Genomic DNA, 19,118 nt, shown 5'->3' with positions numbered 1-19,118 from the left:
TCATTGTCGATGTAGAGCTTGCCGCGACGACTCTTGGTTATCCGCCCACAGCATACCCTTTGAGCCCTGCGAAGCTACCCTTCAAGAACTATAAACCACCGTGTGCTGGCCCCACGGTGGGCGCCAACTATCATGGACTTGTCACAGAAGATGTCCTAGCGTAAGGACTTAGTCATGGAGTCATCACAACTAGGTTAGCTTGAAGGGGTTAAACGGGACAAAGGACACGAAAATTTTATACTGGTTCGGCCCCTTGCGGTGAAGGTAAAGGCCTAATCCAGTTTGGGGTTGTATTGCTTGGACGTCGATTACTAGGGAGCAAATACGCTTGACCTAGCTCTCGATCTCTTCTTTCTCGCCCTAAACCGCCGTCGGGTCACCCCTTTATATACATAGGCTGATGCCCGGCAGCCTACAGAGTCCCGGCCGACTCATACACAATGTGTCCGGCTCAGTGACATAATCTATACTTTCCTTAACATACAAGTTAACATATGGCGGTTTACACCCGTGGGCCTCAAGTCGCCTTTGGTTCTCGGGCCTTCAGTAAACCTGCTTCGTGAACCACCATCTTCAACATCTTCATGGGCCTTATCATTATGAACCGCCAGTGGTATGACCCGACCCCTCCTGGGCGAGTCATACCCAATAATTATATCCCCAACATTACTGTTGTCAGCTCATTCTTTATTTATATTGGTGTAATATCTACTGTATTCCAACTTATCCATGGTTCATACCCCCCGATACTACCCATTGATTCATAAGACAATTTAATTTTATTTCTTAGAAAGTGTTCCATGCCCTTCCTTAACAGAAATTGAAATCTAATGTTTCATTCTTTCATGTCAATAATTGCACCAATTGTTCTAAGGAAAGGTCTACCAAGAATAATAGGACATGTAGGATTGCAATCTATATCAAGAACAATGAAATCTACAGGAACATAATTCTTATTTGCAACAATAAGGACATCATTAATCCTTCCCATAGGTTTCTTAATGGTGGAATCTGCAAGATGCAAATTTAAAGAACAATCATCAAATTCATGGAAACCTAACACATCACATAAAGTTTTTGGAATCATGGAAACACTAGCACCCAAATCACACAAAGCATGACACTCATAATCTTCAATATTAATCTTAATAGTTGGTTCCCACTCATCATGAAGTTTTCTAGGGATATAAACTTCCAATTCAAGCTTTTCTTCAAAAGATTGCTTCATAGCATCAACAATATTTTTAGTAAAAGCTTTATTTTGAATATAAGCATGAGGAGAATTCAACATGGATTGCAACAAGGAAATACAATCTATTAAAGAACAATTAACATAATTAAATTCCTTGAAATCCAACAGAGTGGGTTCATTTCTATTTAAAGTTTTGACCTCTCCAATCCCACTTTTATCAATTTTTGCAACAAGATCTAAAAACTCTGAATCATTGGGACGCCTTTTAACTAAAGTTGACCCATCTCCAATCCCATCTTTATCAAGATTTATATTGGAAAACAAATATTCAAAAGGAGTCACATCAATCACTTTAAGATCTTCATCATTATTTTCACGAAAACTAGAAGAACACGTTTTTACAAACCAATCTCGTTTAGCACGCATCTTAGCAATCCTATCTTTGCACTTGTCAATGGAAATTATCATAGCTTTGAGAGACTCATTAATATCATGCTTGGGTGGAACAGATCTTAGTTTCAAAGAATCAACATCAAGATAAATTCTATCCATGTTCCTATCCAAATCATCAATCTTAAGCAAAAAAAATTCAATCAAAGCATTGAAATTCTTTTGTGAACTCATAAATTCTTTAAAACTATTCTCAAAATCAAAGGGCATCTTATTACAATTTCCATAAGAATTGTTGTACGAATTATCATAATTATTAGAGGAATTATTAGGAAATGGCCTAGTATTAAAATTACCTCTATACGTGTTATTACCAAAATTGTTCCTACCAACAAAATTCACATACATAGATTCATTATTATTCTCAATCCAAGTAGACAAAGGCATATCATTAGGATCAATAGGAGCAATCTTGACAGAATTTTTTTTTCATAAGTTCATCCATCTTTCCACTCAAAATATTAATCTCTTCAATCCCATGCACTTCTTTTTCTAGTGGAAGATCTTTCGGTATGCCATTAAGAATAATTAACCATAATATTATCTAGGAGTTTAGTAGATTCTCCTAAAGTTATTTCCATAAAATTATCTCCCGCGGCCGAATCTAAAAGATTTCTAGAAGCAAAATTCAATCCAGCATAATTTTTTTGTATAACATCCACAAATTCAAACCATGAGTAGGGCAATTTCGTATCATCAAGTTCATCCTCTACCAAGATTGTGCAACATGTTCATGATCAAGTTGCTTAAAATTCATAATCTCATTCCTAAGGGAGATGATTTTAGCTGGAGGAAAATGCTTGGAAATAAAATCATCTTTACATTTATTCCATGAATCAATACTATTTTTAGGCAAAGATGAAAACCAAGTTTTAGCACGATCTCGAAGCGGGAACAGAAACAACTTCAATTTAACAAGATCATTATCCACATATTTTTTCTTTTGCATATCACACAAATCAACGAAATTGTTTAGATGGTAAGCGGCATCTTCACTAGGAAGGCCAGAAAATTGATCTTTCATAACAAGATTCAGCAAAGCGGCATTAATTTCACAAGATTCCGCACTAGTGGCGGCAGCAATCGGAGTAGTAATAAATCATTATTATTGGTATTGGAAAAGTCACATAATTTGGTATTCTCTTGAGCCGTCGTGACAAAGCAAGCAATCCAACACACGAGCACACAAAAAGCAAACGAAGACGAATGGAAGAGGGGCGAAGAAAAGGAAAAACTTTTCAAAAATCATTTTATAAGTGGGGGAGAGGAAAACGAGAGGCGAATGATGAATAATGTAATGCAAGAGATGAGAGGTTATGATGGGTACCTGGTATGTATTAACTTGGCGTAGATCTCGCCGGCAATGGTACCAGAAATGCTTCCTGCTATTTCTTGAGGTTGCGTTGGTTTTTCCCTTGAAGAGGAAAGGGTGATGCAGCAAAGCAGATATAAGTATTTCCCTCACTTTGAGAACCAAGGTATCAGTCCAGTAGGAGACAACACACAAATCACCGGATACCTGCACAAACAATCAAATAACTTGCACCCAACGCGATAAAAGGGGTTGTCAATCCCTTCACGGTTAAAGTAAATATTTTTGGTTTATAGATCGGAAAGTAAAAGATTGCAAAATAGTAGATCGGAAACTTATATGATGGAAAATAGAAACTTGTATGATGGAAAATAGACCCAGGGGCCATAGGTTTCACTAGAGGCTTCTCTCAAGATAGAAAATAATACGGTGGGTGAACAAATTACTGCCGAGCAATTGATAGAAAAGCGCAAAGTTATGACAATATCTAAGGAATGATCATGAATATAGGCATCACGTTCGTGTCAAGTAGACCAAAACGATTCTGCATCTAATACTATTACTCCACACATTGACCGCTATCCAGCATGCATCTAGAGTATTAAGTTCATAAAGAACGGAGTAATGCATTAAGTAAGATGACATGATGTAGAGGAATTAACTCAGATAATATGATGAAAACCCCATCTTTTTATCCTCGATGTCAACAATACAATACGTGCCTTGCTGCCCCTACTGTCACTGGGAAAGGACACCGCAAGATTGAACCCAAAGGTAAGCACTTCTCCCATTGCAAGAAAAACCAATCTAGTAGGCCAAACCAAACTGATAGTTCGAAGAGAATTACAAAGATATCAAATCATGCATAAAAGAATTCATAGAAGATTCAAATAATATTCATAGATAAGCTGATCATAAATCCACAATTCATCGGATCTTGGGAAACACACCGCAAAAGAGTATTAAATCGAATAGATCTCCAAGAACATCGATGTAACGCCCCGAGTCCGATGCGCCAGGTGTCTTCCAGTTGTTCACCGTCTTTGCCATGTCATTTTCTTGCATGTTGCATTTTGCCATGTCATCATGTGCATTGCATCCTCATGTTTTCAAAACTTCCATCCGACCTCTTTCTCTATTGTCCGTTTCGGGATCCGACACTCTCACATGCACCCATTACACCTTCCAGACCGTGTGTAGAGACCAGACCTCAAACAGTCTGATCTCTACGCTCCGGTGTCATCCCTGGATCAGTAATGCTGACACCACACAGTACTCGGAGGATTTATAACAGAGTAGCAATCACACACTTATTACATCGAGTGTCTCAAAAGAGAACTTATTACAATAAGTATGGCTTAAGGCCATCTAATAACGTTAACAGCGGAAGGCTTGGAAGATAAGTGAGTCCATCAACTCCAACGGCATCACAGAGTATAGGACCACGACCTAAAACTCCTTAATCGTCGTCTGAAAAGTCTGCAACATTAACGTTGTAGCCCGAAAACGGGTCAGCACATGGAATATGCTGGCAAGGTAACAGATAGAGAGTAATGGAATGAAACAGCTATACTATATGCATATTTGGCTGGTGGAAAGCCCTATGGTTACAGTTTTGCGTAAAGCCAATTTTTCCCTACTTCAAAGGAATAAAATTTAATTACTATCATGGTGGTTGTTAAACATTGAGAATGGTTGACAGCATTCTCAATCCCAATTAAGCATCATCATTAAACATAACCCAACAAAAATTAATTTAGAGTAACATGTTGAGATTCACATGAAAATCCAGGTACTAGATACTCAAGATGTCCATAACCGGGGGCACGGCTAACCATGCTTAGTTTATTACACTCTTCAGAGGTTTGCGCACTTTTCCCCACAAGACTCGAGCACCTCCGTTTGGTTTCTCGCACTACATGGTGTTTGAGAAGACGGATAACCGAGACATAGTCCTTCAGAAGCACTAGCACCTTACGATCGGGTAGACCGTACCACCTACATCCCCTACATCTGCTAGTCTACCACTATAAGAGTTCGCACAACTTAGTCAACTATGCTAGAGCCCATAATAGCTTGTGGCTGCACACGGAAGTTTCTAGTATGAATACTCTCATGATCCCTTTGAGCCTGGGTGGTGGTCCAAAAGAAAACAGGCAAGTCCTGAAATACCCAGGTGCCTCAATCCACCCAGATGTGTGTTTAAGTTGCCACCTTAGATAACCCTTAATTAACAATCTCACATCTGTCATGGATTTCACTCACCCAATCCATGTCTACTAGCATAGCATGGCATAATAATGAAACGTAGAAGTAACTCCCAAAGGTTTGAAAATAAACAGGTAATAGGTACTACCTCATCTACTTCCCATCCCACAATTTAATTAGATCCTAATCATGCAATGTGTGAGGATTGATCTAATGCAATAAATCTGGGTAGTAGAAAAGGTATGATCAAAGTGTTACTTGTCTTGCTGATGATCCGCGAAACCTAACGATTCGAAGTAACAGGCGGCGCACTCCGGGTATTCTATCGCAAACAAACAAACAAGCATACAATAAGAACTCATCTAATGCACAAGTAAAACTCAAATAAGAGATCTAACCAGAATGTTCAACTTAAGAACTCCGGTTGGCAAAAAGAATCAAATCGAACGAAGCAACGAAAGTTAAACTGCGAAAGAAAACAACTTCGTTCTACTAATCTGGATCTAGGGCAAATTTTACAGTAGCAAAATCTTGTTTAAGTTGGTTAAACGGATAGAGGGTTTCGAGACGAAACTCTAGGCGCTTGAATCGCCTGATTCCGATAAACGAGCGAAAAGTTAAACTAAAACGAAAATCGGATCAGGAATCACGATCAGAAAAATCGCGGATTCAATCCGAGAAAAAGAAAAACGATGAACGCCAAATTTTTTTTCTCTTTTTTTTCGGCACGGAAAACGAGGCGCGACGAAGCTCGGGCGGCGGGATCGTCGGCGGCGGCGGCTCCGACGGCGCGCGCAGATCGAGGCAGGGCTGATGGGCTGGGGTGGCTCGGGGCGGTGCTATTTAAAGGCTACCCCCGGGAGGTGTCCCGCTCGGGTACGGCCCGAAGTCGGTTCGTTTTTTTTAATTATTCCGCTCAAAAGAAAAATAAAAAGAAATACTAAACGGACTCCAAAAATTCCAAAATAAATTTTCACGGGCTTCTAAAATCAAGCCGCACAAGGTGAACATTTATTTGAGCCCTAAATGCAATTTTGAAAAACGCACATTTTTCCTAAATTCAAATAAAACACCGAAAAACTCCGAAATAAAATTTTATTTGATTTTATTATTAAATCTCAATATTTCTTTATTTTGGGAAAGTCATTTTATTCCCTCTCTCATATTTTTGTAATAGAAATAATTGATGATAAAATAAATAAAATCAAATGATCCTATTCTCAAAATTTGAGAGAACTCAAATATGAAAATAACGAAATCCCCAACTCTCTCCGTGGGTCATTGAGTTGCGTAGAATTTCTAGGATCAACCAAAATGCAAAATAAAATATGATATGCATGATGATCTAATGTATAACATTCCAAATTGAAAATTTGGGATGTTACAAACCTACCCCCCTTAAGATGAATCTCGCCCTCGAGATTCGGGTTGGCTAGAAAATAGGTGAGGGTGGTCTTTGAGCAAATCTTCCTCTCGCTCCCAGGTGGCTTCATCCTCCGTGTGGTGGCTCCACAGAACTTTGCAAAACTTGATAACCTTGCTGCGAGTAACTCGGTTGGCAAACTCGAGAATCTTAATTGGTTTCTCCTCGTAGGTCAAATCATTATCCAACTGAATAGTTTCCAAAGGCATTGTGTCTCTCAACGGTATGTCAGCCATCTCCGCATGACATTTCTTTAACTGAGAAACGTGGAACACATCATGTACTCCTGGCAATCCTTCGGGAAATTCCAACTTTTAGGCCACTTCTCCCATACGCTCCAAAACTCGATATGGTCCTACAAATCGTGGCGCTAACTTCCCTTTAACTCCAAAACGCTTTGTTCCCCGAAGTGGAGATACTCGAAGATAAGCTATGTCTCCGACTTCGTAAACTGTCTCCTTGCGTTTAGAATCCGCATAACTCTTCTGTCTGGACTGGGCTACCTTGAGCCTATCACGAATCAACTTCACCTTCTGTTCAGACTCTTTAATCAAGTCAGGACCAAACAACTGGCGGTCTCCAACTTCGTCCCATGACAACGGTGTCCTACACCTCCTTCCGTACAAGGCTTCGAAAGGGGCCATCTAAACTGGTTTGGTAACTGTTTTTGTAAGAGAACTCTGCATATGGCAAATTATCGTCCCAACTAGATCCGTAATCTAGCGCACAAGCTCTCAGCATATCCTCCAAAATCTGATTGACTCTCTTGGTCTGTCCATCTGTCTGTGGATGAAAAGCTGTACTGAATTCTAGCCTGGTTCCCAAAGATTCGTGCAACTGCTTCCAGAACTTTGAGGTAAACTGGGTTCCTCTATCCGATACGATACTCCTTGGAACTCCATGCAGACATACGATCCTAGTCATGTATATCTTTGCCAACTTAGCACTGGTATAAGTGGTCTTTACTGGGATGAAATGAGCTACTTTCATCAATCGATCAACTACAACCCAAATCGAGTCATAGCCTGAATGAGTCCTGGGCAATCCCGTGATAAAATCCATGCCTAACTTATCCCACTTCCATTCGGGTATCGGCAATGGTTGTAACAATCCTGCTGGCTTCTGATGCTCTGCCTTTACTCTCTGACATACATCACAAACTGCTACATACTCCGCTATATCCTTCTTCATTCCGGTCCACCAGAAAATATCCTTCAAATCCAGAAACATCTTGGTATTTCCTGGGTGAATTGAATATGCTGAGTCGTGTGCCTCTTGCAAAATCAACTTCCTGATCTCCGGGTCATTGGGCACATAAACGCGGTCTTCAAACCATAAGGTGTCGTGCTCATCCTCACGAAATCCTTTAGCTTTTCCTTTGCTCAGTTTCTCCTTTATAGCAGCAATCTCTTTGTCAGCTTTCTGAGCTTCCCTGATTCTATCCATCAAAGTTGACTGAATCTCCAATGCTGCTACATAGCCTCTCGGAACTATTTCCAAACATAGTTCACGAAGATTTTCTGCTAACTCCCTTGGTATTTCTCCCGTCATTAAAGTATTGACATGGATCTTACGGCTTAATGCGTCGGCTACTACATTAGCCTTTCCGGGGTGGTAATGCAATCTCATATCATAATCCTTGATGAGCTCCAACCATCTCCTTTGTCTGAGATTTAACTCCTTTTGTGTGAAGATGTATTTCAAACTCTTATGATCCGTGTACACCTCACAATGATTTCCAATGAGAAAATGTCTCCATGTCTTCAATGCATGCACTACGGCTGCTAACTCCAAATCATGCGTAGCATAATTCGACTCATGAGGCTTTAGTTGTCTTGAGGCATATGAAACAACTCTCCCTTCCTGCATAAGCACTTCTCCAAGTCCTCGACGTGAAGCGTCACAATACACCTCATAATCTTTGGTCTGGTCTGGCAAAATCAACACTGGTGAGGTAACCAAACGTTTCTTCAATTCCTGGAAACTAGCCTCACATTCCTCCGTCCATATGAACTTGGTATCCTTCTTCAACAACTCCGTCATAGGCTTCGCAATCTTTGAGAAATTCTCAATAAACCTCCGGTAGTATCCTGCGAGTCCAAGAAAACTCCGGATCTCTCCAACTGTTGTTGGGGCTTCCCACTTGGTCACGGTTTCAACTTTAGCGGGATCTACTGCTATACCTTCTCTAGATATAACATGTCCGAGGAATCCTACTTCCTTCAACCAAAACTCACATTTGCTGAACTTGGCATATAATTGATGTTCTCTGAGCTTTCCAAGTACCAAACGCAAATGCTCCTTATGTTCCTCTTCATTCTTCGAATAAACCAGGATATCATCAATGAACACTACGACGAACTTATCCAAAAACTCCATAAGCACTTTGTTCATCATGTTCATAAAATAAGCAGGTGCGTTAGTCAGACCAAATGACATAACGGTATACTCATACAGCCCATACCTGGTGGTAAAAGCTGTCTTCGGAATATCCTGTTCTCGAATCTTCAACTGGTGGTATCCTGATCGCAGATCGATCTTGGAAAATACCTTAGCTCCTTGCAATCGATCAAACAGATCATTGATCATTGGTAGCGGGTACTTGTTCTTGATCGTTACTTCATTCAATCCTCGATAATCAACAACCATCCTTAACGATCCATCCTTCTTCTCCACTAGTAGTACTGGCGATCCCCAAGGCGAAGAACTTGGGCGAATATATCCCTTATCCAGTAACTCCTTAATTTTCTTCTTAATTTCCACCAAATCCTTTGCTGGCATCCTATATGGTCTCTTTGATATTGGACCTGTGCCTGGCAATGGCTCAATCAAAAACTCAATATCTCTATCCGGTGGCATGCCTGGCAACTCCTCTGGAAATACATCAGGGAAATCCATTACCACGGGTACTTCCTCCTGCACAACTCATGTTAGGCAATTTACTTGAGTCCTCTTTGGCACATGCCGGGATACATACTTGATCCTTCTCCCTTCTGGGGTGGTAAGCAAAATTGACTTACTAGCACACTCAATATTCCCTTCATACTTTGATAACCAATCCATGCCTAATATCACATCCAATCCTTGAGATTCCAATACTATTAGGTATGAGGGAAAAACATAGTTACCAATCCTTAATGGTAACCGATCACACCATAGACTAGCCACATACTCTGCTCCGGGCGAGGTTACTAACATGGGTGACCTAAGGGCTTGGGTTGGTCGGTTATACTTATCCACAAATCCCCTTGAGATGTATGAATGCGATGCACCAGTATCAAAAAGAACGAGTGCAGTAAATGACTTAACCAAAAACATACCTATTACTGCATCGGGCTAAGCTTCAATCTCCTCCACGCTAACGTGGTTCACCTGTCCCCTGTTAAAAGGGTTCGGCTTCTTCCCAGAACTTCCATTGCTATTTCCATTTTGTAATTCAGGACATTCGTTGGCATAATGTCCTGTCTTCGAACACTTAAAGCAAGTGACTTGGCTTAGGTCCTTCTTGGCTGGGGTTGATGGGTTGGTGCGATTCTGGCCGTTGCTTCCTCCATTGCCATTTCCATTCTTGGTGCCATTGTGATTGTGCGAGCTACCTCCTCCATGAGTATGCTGAAAATGTCCTCCCGGTCTAGGGGTAAAACGTGGCTTCTGTTGAGCTCCTGAATTGTACTTACCTTGTCCATACTTCCTCTTGCGATTCTCATATTGCTGCTGCTTCCCTTCAATCATAAGAGCACGATCTACCAACTCCTGGTAGTTGTTGAAGGTTGCTACCATCAACTGCATGCTCAACTCATCATTCAGTCCTTCTAGAAACTTCTCCTGCTTAGCTACATCCGTAGCGACGTCATCTGGGTCATAACGTGCTAGCTTACTAAATTCCTCCACATACTAGCCAACTGTCCTTCCTCCTTGGCGCAAGTTGCGAAACTCACGCTTCTTCATGGCCATAGCTCCTGCTGAAACGTGTGCAGTACGAAAAGCCTGCTGAAACTGGTCCCATGTGACAGTGTCGACAGGGAAAGTGGCTGTGAAATTCTCCCACCATGATGCCGCGGGTCCTTCTAGCTAATGTGCGGCAAACTTCACCTTCTCCGCATCTGTGCATCCTGCTGTGGTCAACTCCCTAGCTGTCTTGCGGAGCCAATCATCTGCTACTATCGGCTCGGTGCTACTGGAAAACACCGGCGGATTCAGCCTAAGAAAACGGGCTAAGTGGTCAACAGGTGGTGGTGGTGGTGGTGGTGGGTTGTTGTTGTTGTTCCCCTGATTCTGATTCTGGACTAGCATCTGCATCAATGTGTTCTGCTGCTGGATCAACTGGGTGAGCTCCGGTGGAAAGGCAAATCCGGGGTCACGTCTCGGAGGCATCTGAGGGTTTAGAAAAGATGAGATATAAGAATAGAGGGGGTCTAAAGAGAAAACACTACCCATATGCACATGAGGCAAAAGCAAACAATTCACTTCAATCAATCAAACAAGGGCATACAATCGATCTATCTATCGCAAAAGTGCTCGGACTACTATATTTACATGGTGGACTACTACTACTGATGAGGTGGTCTACTAGAAATATTCTTCGGTTGCAGACTCCATGATATCTGCTCCAGCTTCATCAACATAGTCATCATCGCTACTATCTACTTTCGAGTCAGTGCCGTCGATGATGATGTAGTCTTCCAGGCTAATCTCCTTGGGTTCTTCGTCTTCATCTACTGGCATAGGGTCTCCCATAAATATTCCAATCTTCTTGATCAGGTCGTCATTATTCTCCACCAATACTTCAATTTCCTCTTCATAATCTTCACGTGTAGCCTTGAGTTCTTCCTCCAGTTCCTTGATTCTAGTCTTAGCCTTCTTCAGATCTATCATGTCGGCGCACATCTGGTTCTCCTGTCGTCGAATGTGCTTGTTTAGCTCCTGGATAAAAGCTACGATTGATCTATCCTTCCTGGTGCTGATCATCTCCCATTGTTCATCTCGGCGCCCACAAATCTGGTAGATAGTATCCTTGAGGTCCTTGCGGTAGACTTCTCCAATGCGTCCCATGGCGATGTGAGCTGCCATGCTCTTTCCTAGACTCCAAGTTGGCGCATCAAAAGAAAATTCGATGGGCTCAGTGACTGGCATGAACGTCCTTCCTGGAACTTGAACTAGAATCATCCAGCGCTCTTCTTCAGGTAAAGTGGCGTTGTAGGTTCCCGTGAAGCTTGGTACTCCTATGTTCAGGTATCTAGTGACTTCCTTCAAGTGTCGTCCAAAGGGTGTATCTTCATCCGGTTGCGTGAACTTATTCCTTGCATCCGCCATCCTAAAGAGTAGAAAAGATGAGAGGTCAGAAGAGAAGAGAGTGAGTAGTGATCTAGGTCTCTAACTTAGTGGTCGTGTCCTACAGTCAGTGTGTGCTCTGATACCATCTCTGTAGCGACCAGACCTCAAACAGTCTGATCTCTGTGCTCCAGTGTCATCCCTGGATCAGTAATGCTGACACGACACAGTACTCGGAGGATTTATAACAGAGTAGCAATCACACACTTATAACATCGAGTGTCTCAAAAGAGAACTTATTACAGTAAGTATGGCTTAAGGCCATCTAATAACGTTAACAGCGGAAGGCTTGGAAGATAAGTAAGTCCATCAACTCCAACGGCATCACTGAGTATAGGACCACGACCTAAAACTCCTTAATAGTCGTCTGAAAAGTCTGCAACATTAACGTTGCAGCCCGAAAACGGGTCAGCACATGGAATATGCTGGCAAGGTAACACATAGAGAGTAATGGAATGAAACATCTATACTATATGCATATTTGGCTGGTGGAAAGCTCTATGGTTATAGTTTTGCGTAAAGCCAATTTTTCCCTACTTCAAAGGAATAAAATTTAATTACTATCATGGTGGTTGTTAAACATTGAGAATGGTTGACAGCATTCTCAATCCCAATTAAGCATCATCATTAAACATAACCCAACAAAAATTAATTTAGAGTAACATGTTGAGATTCACATGAAAATCCAGGTACTAGATACTCAAGATGTCCATAACCGGGGACATGGCTAACCATGATTAGTTTATTACACTCTGCAGAGGTTTGCGCACTTTTCCCCACAAGACTCGATCGCCTCTGTTTGGTTTCTCGCATTACATGGTGTTTGAGAAGACGGATGACCGAGACATAGTCCTTCAGAAGCGCTAGCACCTTACGATCGGGTAGACCGTACCACCTACATCCCCTACATCTGCTAGTCTACCACTATAAGAGTTCGCATGACTTAGTCAACTATGCTAGAGCCCATAATAGCTTGTGGCTGCACACAGAAGTTTCTAGTATGAATACTCTCATGATCCCTTTGAGCCTGGGTGGCGGTCCAAAAGAAAACAGGCAAGTCCTGGAATACCCAGGTGCCTCAATCCACCCAGATGTGTGTTTAAGTTGCCACCTTAGATAACCCTTAATTAACAATCTCACATCTGTCATGGATTTCACTCACCTAATCCATGTCTACTAGCATAGCATGGCATAATAAGCAAACGTAGAAGTAACTCCCAAAGGTTTGAAAATAAACAGGTAATAGGTACTACCTCATCTACTTCCCATCCCACAATTTAATTAGATCCTAATCATGCAATGTGTGAGGATTGATATAATGCAATAAATCTGGGTAGTAGAAAAGGTATGATCAAAGTGTTACTTGCCTTGTTGATGATCCGCGAAACCTAACGATTCGAAGTAACAGGCGGCGCACTCTGGGTATTCTATCGCAAAAAACAAACAAGCATACAATAAGAACTCATCTAATGCACAGGTAAAACTCAAATAAGAGATCTAACCAGAATGTTCAACTTAAGAACTCCGGTTGGCAAAAAGAATCAAATCGAACGAAGCAACGAAAGTTAAACTGCGAAAGAAAACAACTTCGTTCTACTAATCTGGATTTAGGGCAAATTTTACAGTAGCAAAATCTTGTTTAAGTTGGTTAAACGGATAGAGGGTTTCGAGACGAAACTCTAGGCGCTTGAATCGCCTGATTCCGATAAACGAGCGAAAAGTTAAACTAAAACGAAAATCGGATCAGGAATCGCGATCAGAGAAATCGCGGATTTAATCCGAGAAAAAGAAAAACGACGAACGCCGATTTTTTTTCTCTTTTTTTCGGCATGGAAAACGAGGCGCGACGAACCTCGGGCGGCGGGATCGTCGGCGGCGGCGGCTCCAGCGGCGCGCGCGGATCTAGGCGGGGCTGATGGGCTGGGGCGGCTCGGGGCGGCGCTATTTAAAGGGTGCCCCCGGGCGGTGTCCCGCTCGGGTACAGCCTGAAGTCGGTTCGTTTTTTTAATTATTCCGCTCGAAAGAAAAATAAAAAGAAATACTAAACTGACTCAAAAAATTCCGAAATAAATTTTCACGGGCTCCTAAAATCAAGCCGCACAAGGTGAACATTTATTTGGGCCCTAAATGCAATTTTGAAAAACGCACATTTTTCCTAAATTCAAATAAAACTCCGAAAAACTCCGAAATAAAATCTTATTTGATTTTATTATTAAATCCTCAATATTTCTTTATTTTGGGAAAGTCATTTTATTCCCTCTCTCATATTTTTGTAATAGAAATAATTGATGATAAAATAAATAAAATCAAATGATCCTATTCTCAAAATTTGAGAGAACTCAAATATGAAAATAACGAAATCCCCAACTCTCTCCGTGGGTCATTGAGTTGCGTAGAATTTCTAGGATCAACCAAAATGCAAAATAAAATATGATATGCATGATGATCTAATGTATAACATTCCAAATTGAAAATTTGGGATGTTACACCGTGTTTCGTGAGCGGGAGAAAAACGTTCTCGGAATGGGCCGAGATTTGTCGAGTGGCCTTGGTACATCACCAGTAGGCTGCCTGTCAAATTTCGTTCCATTTGTAGGTCGTTTGATACCCCAACGGTTAACTGCGTTAATCGAACCCCTCCTTCTCTTTGCAGCCCAGTACCCCTCCACAAACAGCCCACTAGCCCATCTAAACCCCCTCCTGCGAGCCCATCCGTGGCCTGCCGGGCCCGAACGCCGCCGCCCGCACCGCCTGGCTTCCTGAGCCGCCCGCGATGCCCGTCAGCCTTGCCGCCAGCGAACCACCAAGGGCCTCCGCCGCCCCGCTGCCTCAACCGCGCCGCCACCTTGCCTCGTCGCCGGCGCAGCTCCACCGCCCGCCGCCGCGACCCCGCGCCTCCCTGCTCCGACCCCGCCACTAGAGCTCCCTCGCGCCTCACCGTCGTTCTCCAGCGACCGGATCTGCTGGATCCGGCCGTTCCCATTGCGCCTCCGTCCTTTGCCGTCTTTCCCTCACTTGAAGCCGCGTCCCTGCCGCCACGCACCCCCGTGGGCCCTGCGTTGGCCAAGCCCAGCTGCGGCCCAGCTCCATCCACCGCCCCGCCCCGCCTGCCTCCTCCTCCTTCCTGGGCCGAGCCCATTGGGTGAGCCGATGCCCTTATCTCTCGCCCCGTGCGACTTATGCTATCCAGCGCTCACCCTGTTTTTTCCTGAAAATGGCCAAGTCCTCAGCATCATGCATGCATGTTTGCCATGTCATAACTTGCTGAAAGTTGTCATAACTTGCTGATTTGTCTTTTTCATATCATTTTGTGTGTTTATCTTTTGGGCATCATGTCAACATGTTTTAGGAGCATCTTCATGCCATCTTTAAAGTGGTGCAATCCATGTATTTTTTATGTGCCTTGTGGTGACTAGCACAAGCTCATGAAGTGTGCTACTTGATGTTGCTGATTTCTGAGACTTAGTGATTTTTCCTAAGTCTGTAACTATTACTTGATGTTGCCATATTAATTTGATGCTACCATCTATTCCATGCATAATCTGGAGATGCCTAGTTGACATGTTTTGATGTCCATGTTTTGTTCTATCATGCCATGCCATTTGATGCCTCATGTATGTCCTATAGCATATGCTTTCATTGCCATGAACATTCCTAAATGATGTTCCAGTTTTCTGTTAACTTCATGATGCCATGTTGTGAGCTTGTTATTGATTAATCTATGCCTCTTTTGGTGATGCTCCAATTACATGAATTGAAGTATGCTATGATTAATTTGTCCACATGCCAAGTTTGATAATTTTGGACTTCTTATGACCTCTGTTCCAAGCTTGCAAACATGCTATGCTGATGTTGTTTTGCACTTGCTGAAATTGTTACAACATTCAAACTTGTCTTGATGGTTCCCACTAGTCCATGAGTCATATGGATATGATGCCTTGATGTTATTTGCTCCTTTTATGTGTACTTTGATGGCATGCCCTTGGTTGCAATATAACTGGCTGTATCTTGACTCTTTCTTGCTCTCAAGTTGCCATCATGCTAAATCTGTCATCCTGTTAACAACATGTTCCTTTTTGCAAGTATCATAGTAATTACTCCATGCTTCATATGAACTTGTGCTCTTGGACTAAGTTGAAGTATATCATGCCTACTACATGTTTAATTAAGTTGCTATGCTTGCTGTTATGTGCCTCCAAAGTCAGCATCATAATGTTATTGTTTTGCATTCTCAGATTTCCTCTAAGTCTGAGAATCAGCTTATATCATGTTGCATCTTGTCTTGTTGATTGCCATTGATCTAGGGCTTATATGGAGATGCTTAGTAATCATGTTTTGCCATGTGTAACCTGTAATTTAATGCCATGCTTTTGCTTGTTATGTTCTTGCACTATATCATCATTGTTTCATGCCTCCAACATGTCAACATGTTATTCCTGCTCACATGTGTGCCCTGTTTTCACTAAGCCATAATCTATGTTATTAAGTTGGTTTTTGCATTGATCATGTTGGATTAATCCTGATGCCTATGAACTTGAACCTTAAAGATATTTGGAACATGTTGTCTGTACTTGAAGTGCATGTCAAGTTTGTGTCCTTATGATTCCTGTAGCATATTGTTTCCTTGATTGCAAAGTGCTTAGTTGCTGTTTTGGGCAGATTGTGTTCGAAACTTGTATTGAGTGTATGTGTTGAACCGTTGCTCCGTTTTGAGCATGCTCTACGTGAAACTTGCTTAGTTTTGCATGTAGTTTCATGTTACCTTGTTGAATCCATGTTTTGGAGTGTTTGTGATGTTGTTTTTCTTGCATATGCATCAATGCCATGCTTAACTTGTCTTGCTAATATCTTCTAGGCCGTAGCTCCGAATTAAATGAACTTTATATGTAACTTGACTAGAAAACCGTGTAGATCATCTTGGTGCACTTTAACTTGATGTTTAACAACTTCAACATTATGTGTTATTCAGATCTGGACCAATTTCGAAATTTGTATATAAGGACTTACCAGAATTGTTATATGTTGTTTCTGGCCTCATTTAAACTTCCTTTGGTGTGTTGCTCTTGTATGCATCATCTCTTGCCATGAGTAGCATCTTGTAGCCTTGTCATGCATCATACTTGGTTGAGCATCATGTCATGTTAATGTGTTGTGTGTTTACCATGTTGTTTGCTTCTTTCCGGTTGTGCTCCTTCTCGATAGTTCCTGTTTCATTGCGATTGTGAGGATTCGTTCGACTACGTGGCTTCTTCTTCTTCTTCATGGACTCGTTCTTCTTCCTAGCGGGATTTCAGGCAAGATGACCGTCACCTTGAATCTCACTACTATCTTTGCTACGCTAGTTGTCTCGATACTATTGGTATGTCGCGCTTCCTACCACTTGTTATCAAGCCTCCCGAATTGCCATGATAGCCTCTAACCTTTTTAACCTTCCTAGCAAACCATTGTTTGGCTATGTTACCGCTTTGCTCAGCCCCTCTTATAGCGTTGCTAGCTGCAGGTGCAGTTGCAGATTGTTCCATGTTGGGACATGGTAATGCGATATCACAATGTCTCTTATTTAATTAATGCACATATATACTTGGTAAAGGATGGAAGGCTCGGCCTTATGCCTGGTGTTTTGTTCCACTCTTGCCGCCCTAGTTTCCTTCATACCAGTGTTATGTTCCTTGATTTTGCGTCCCTAGCACGGTGAGGGGTATGGGGCCCTCTTGACAGTTCGCTTTGAATAAAACTCTTACAGCAGGGCCCAACATTGGTTTTAACATTTTCCATAATAGTACTTGAACCTAATAATTAATTGGCATAGGGCATCATGAACCTGAGGATTTTCTACATAGCAGGGGGGCCAGTGCTGATGGTGTTGGTCCCAAACGGGCAGCCTGCGGGGCCACCTCAGGGAAACTCCAGGGCTGGTTTTACTCGTAGCTTGTCCCATCCGGTGTACCCTGAGAACGAGATTGCGCAACTCCTTTCAGGTTAGGTCGGTGCATCAGGAGATCTTGCTGGACTTGTTTTACCATTGTCGAAATGTCTTGTGCATCGGGATTCCGAGTCTGATCGGAGGGTCCCGAGATGGAGGATTGTCTCCGCGGATCATGAGCTTGTCATGAGCTAAGTTGGGACACCCCTGCAGGGTTTAAACTTTCGAGAGCCATGCCCGCGGTTATGTGGCAGAAGGGAATTTGTTAATATCCGATTGTAGAGGACTTGAAGTAAACTCAATTAAAATGCACCAACCGCATGCGTAACCGTGAGTATCTCTTTTCGGGGAAGTTCGAGAGGAGAACACGGTTGGGTTATCTCTGAACATGAGTAGTTCAGGATCACTTCTTGATCATTACTAGTTTGCGACCGTTTGCGTAGATTCTCATCTTACTTTTGTATTCGTAAGTTAGCCACCATACTTTTCTTAGTCACTGCTGCAACCTCACCACCTTATCCTTTCCATACCCATTAAGCTTTACTAGTCTCGATACCCATGGTAATGGGATTGCTGAGTCCTCGTGGCTCATAGTACTACAACAATAGTTGTAGGTACAGGTAATGTGATGATATGATGTGAGAGCGATGTTTGCTTGTCTTGGAGTTCTTCTTCTTCGTCGATCTTGGGTTAGGTTCCTGGTCAGAAGCCTGGGCTAGCAGGGTGGATGTCGTTTGAGCTTTTGTTTGTGCTACATCCATAGTCGGATGTTGTTCTCTTGTATGATATTGATGTTTTCTTGTGGCATTGTATGCCTTTTGTATGTAGCCCCAACTATTATGTAATGGTATGATGTAATGATATCCACCTTGCAAAAGCATGTTACTATGCAGTTCTATCCTTGGTGGGACCTTCGAGTCCCTTTAGGATAGTGTTGCATATTGGGCATGACAATCGAGGAGAACACGGTATTGAGAATCAAAGAGAGAGAAGAAGCCATCTAGCTACTAGCTATGGACCCGTAGGTCTGTGGTAAACTACCCACGCTTCATCGTACGGGCAATAGAGTTGATGTAGAAGCCCTACGTGATCGAATCCCCCTCCGACAGGGTGTCGGAAGAGGACCCTTGATGAGATCTCATGGGTACAGAAGGTTGTGGTGGTGGAAAAGTGCTTTCGTGGATGCCTCTGGTGGTTTGGCGATATATGAGAATATATAGGCGAAAGAATTAGGTCAAGAGGTGCATGAGGGGCCCACAAGGGTGGGGGGCACGCCCTA

Source organism: Triticum urartu, chromosome 7 (genome assembly GCF_003073215.2).
Source record: "Triticum urartu cultivar G1812 chromosome 7, Tu2.1, whole genome shotgun sequence".
Classification (NCBI taxonomy): domain Eukaryota; kingdom Viridiplantae; phylum Streptophyta; class Magnoliopsida; order Poales; family Poaceae; genus Triticum; species Triticum urartu.
This window is presented reverse-complemented; position numbering follows the sequence as displayed.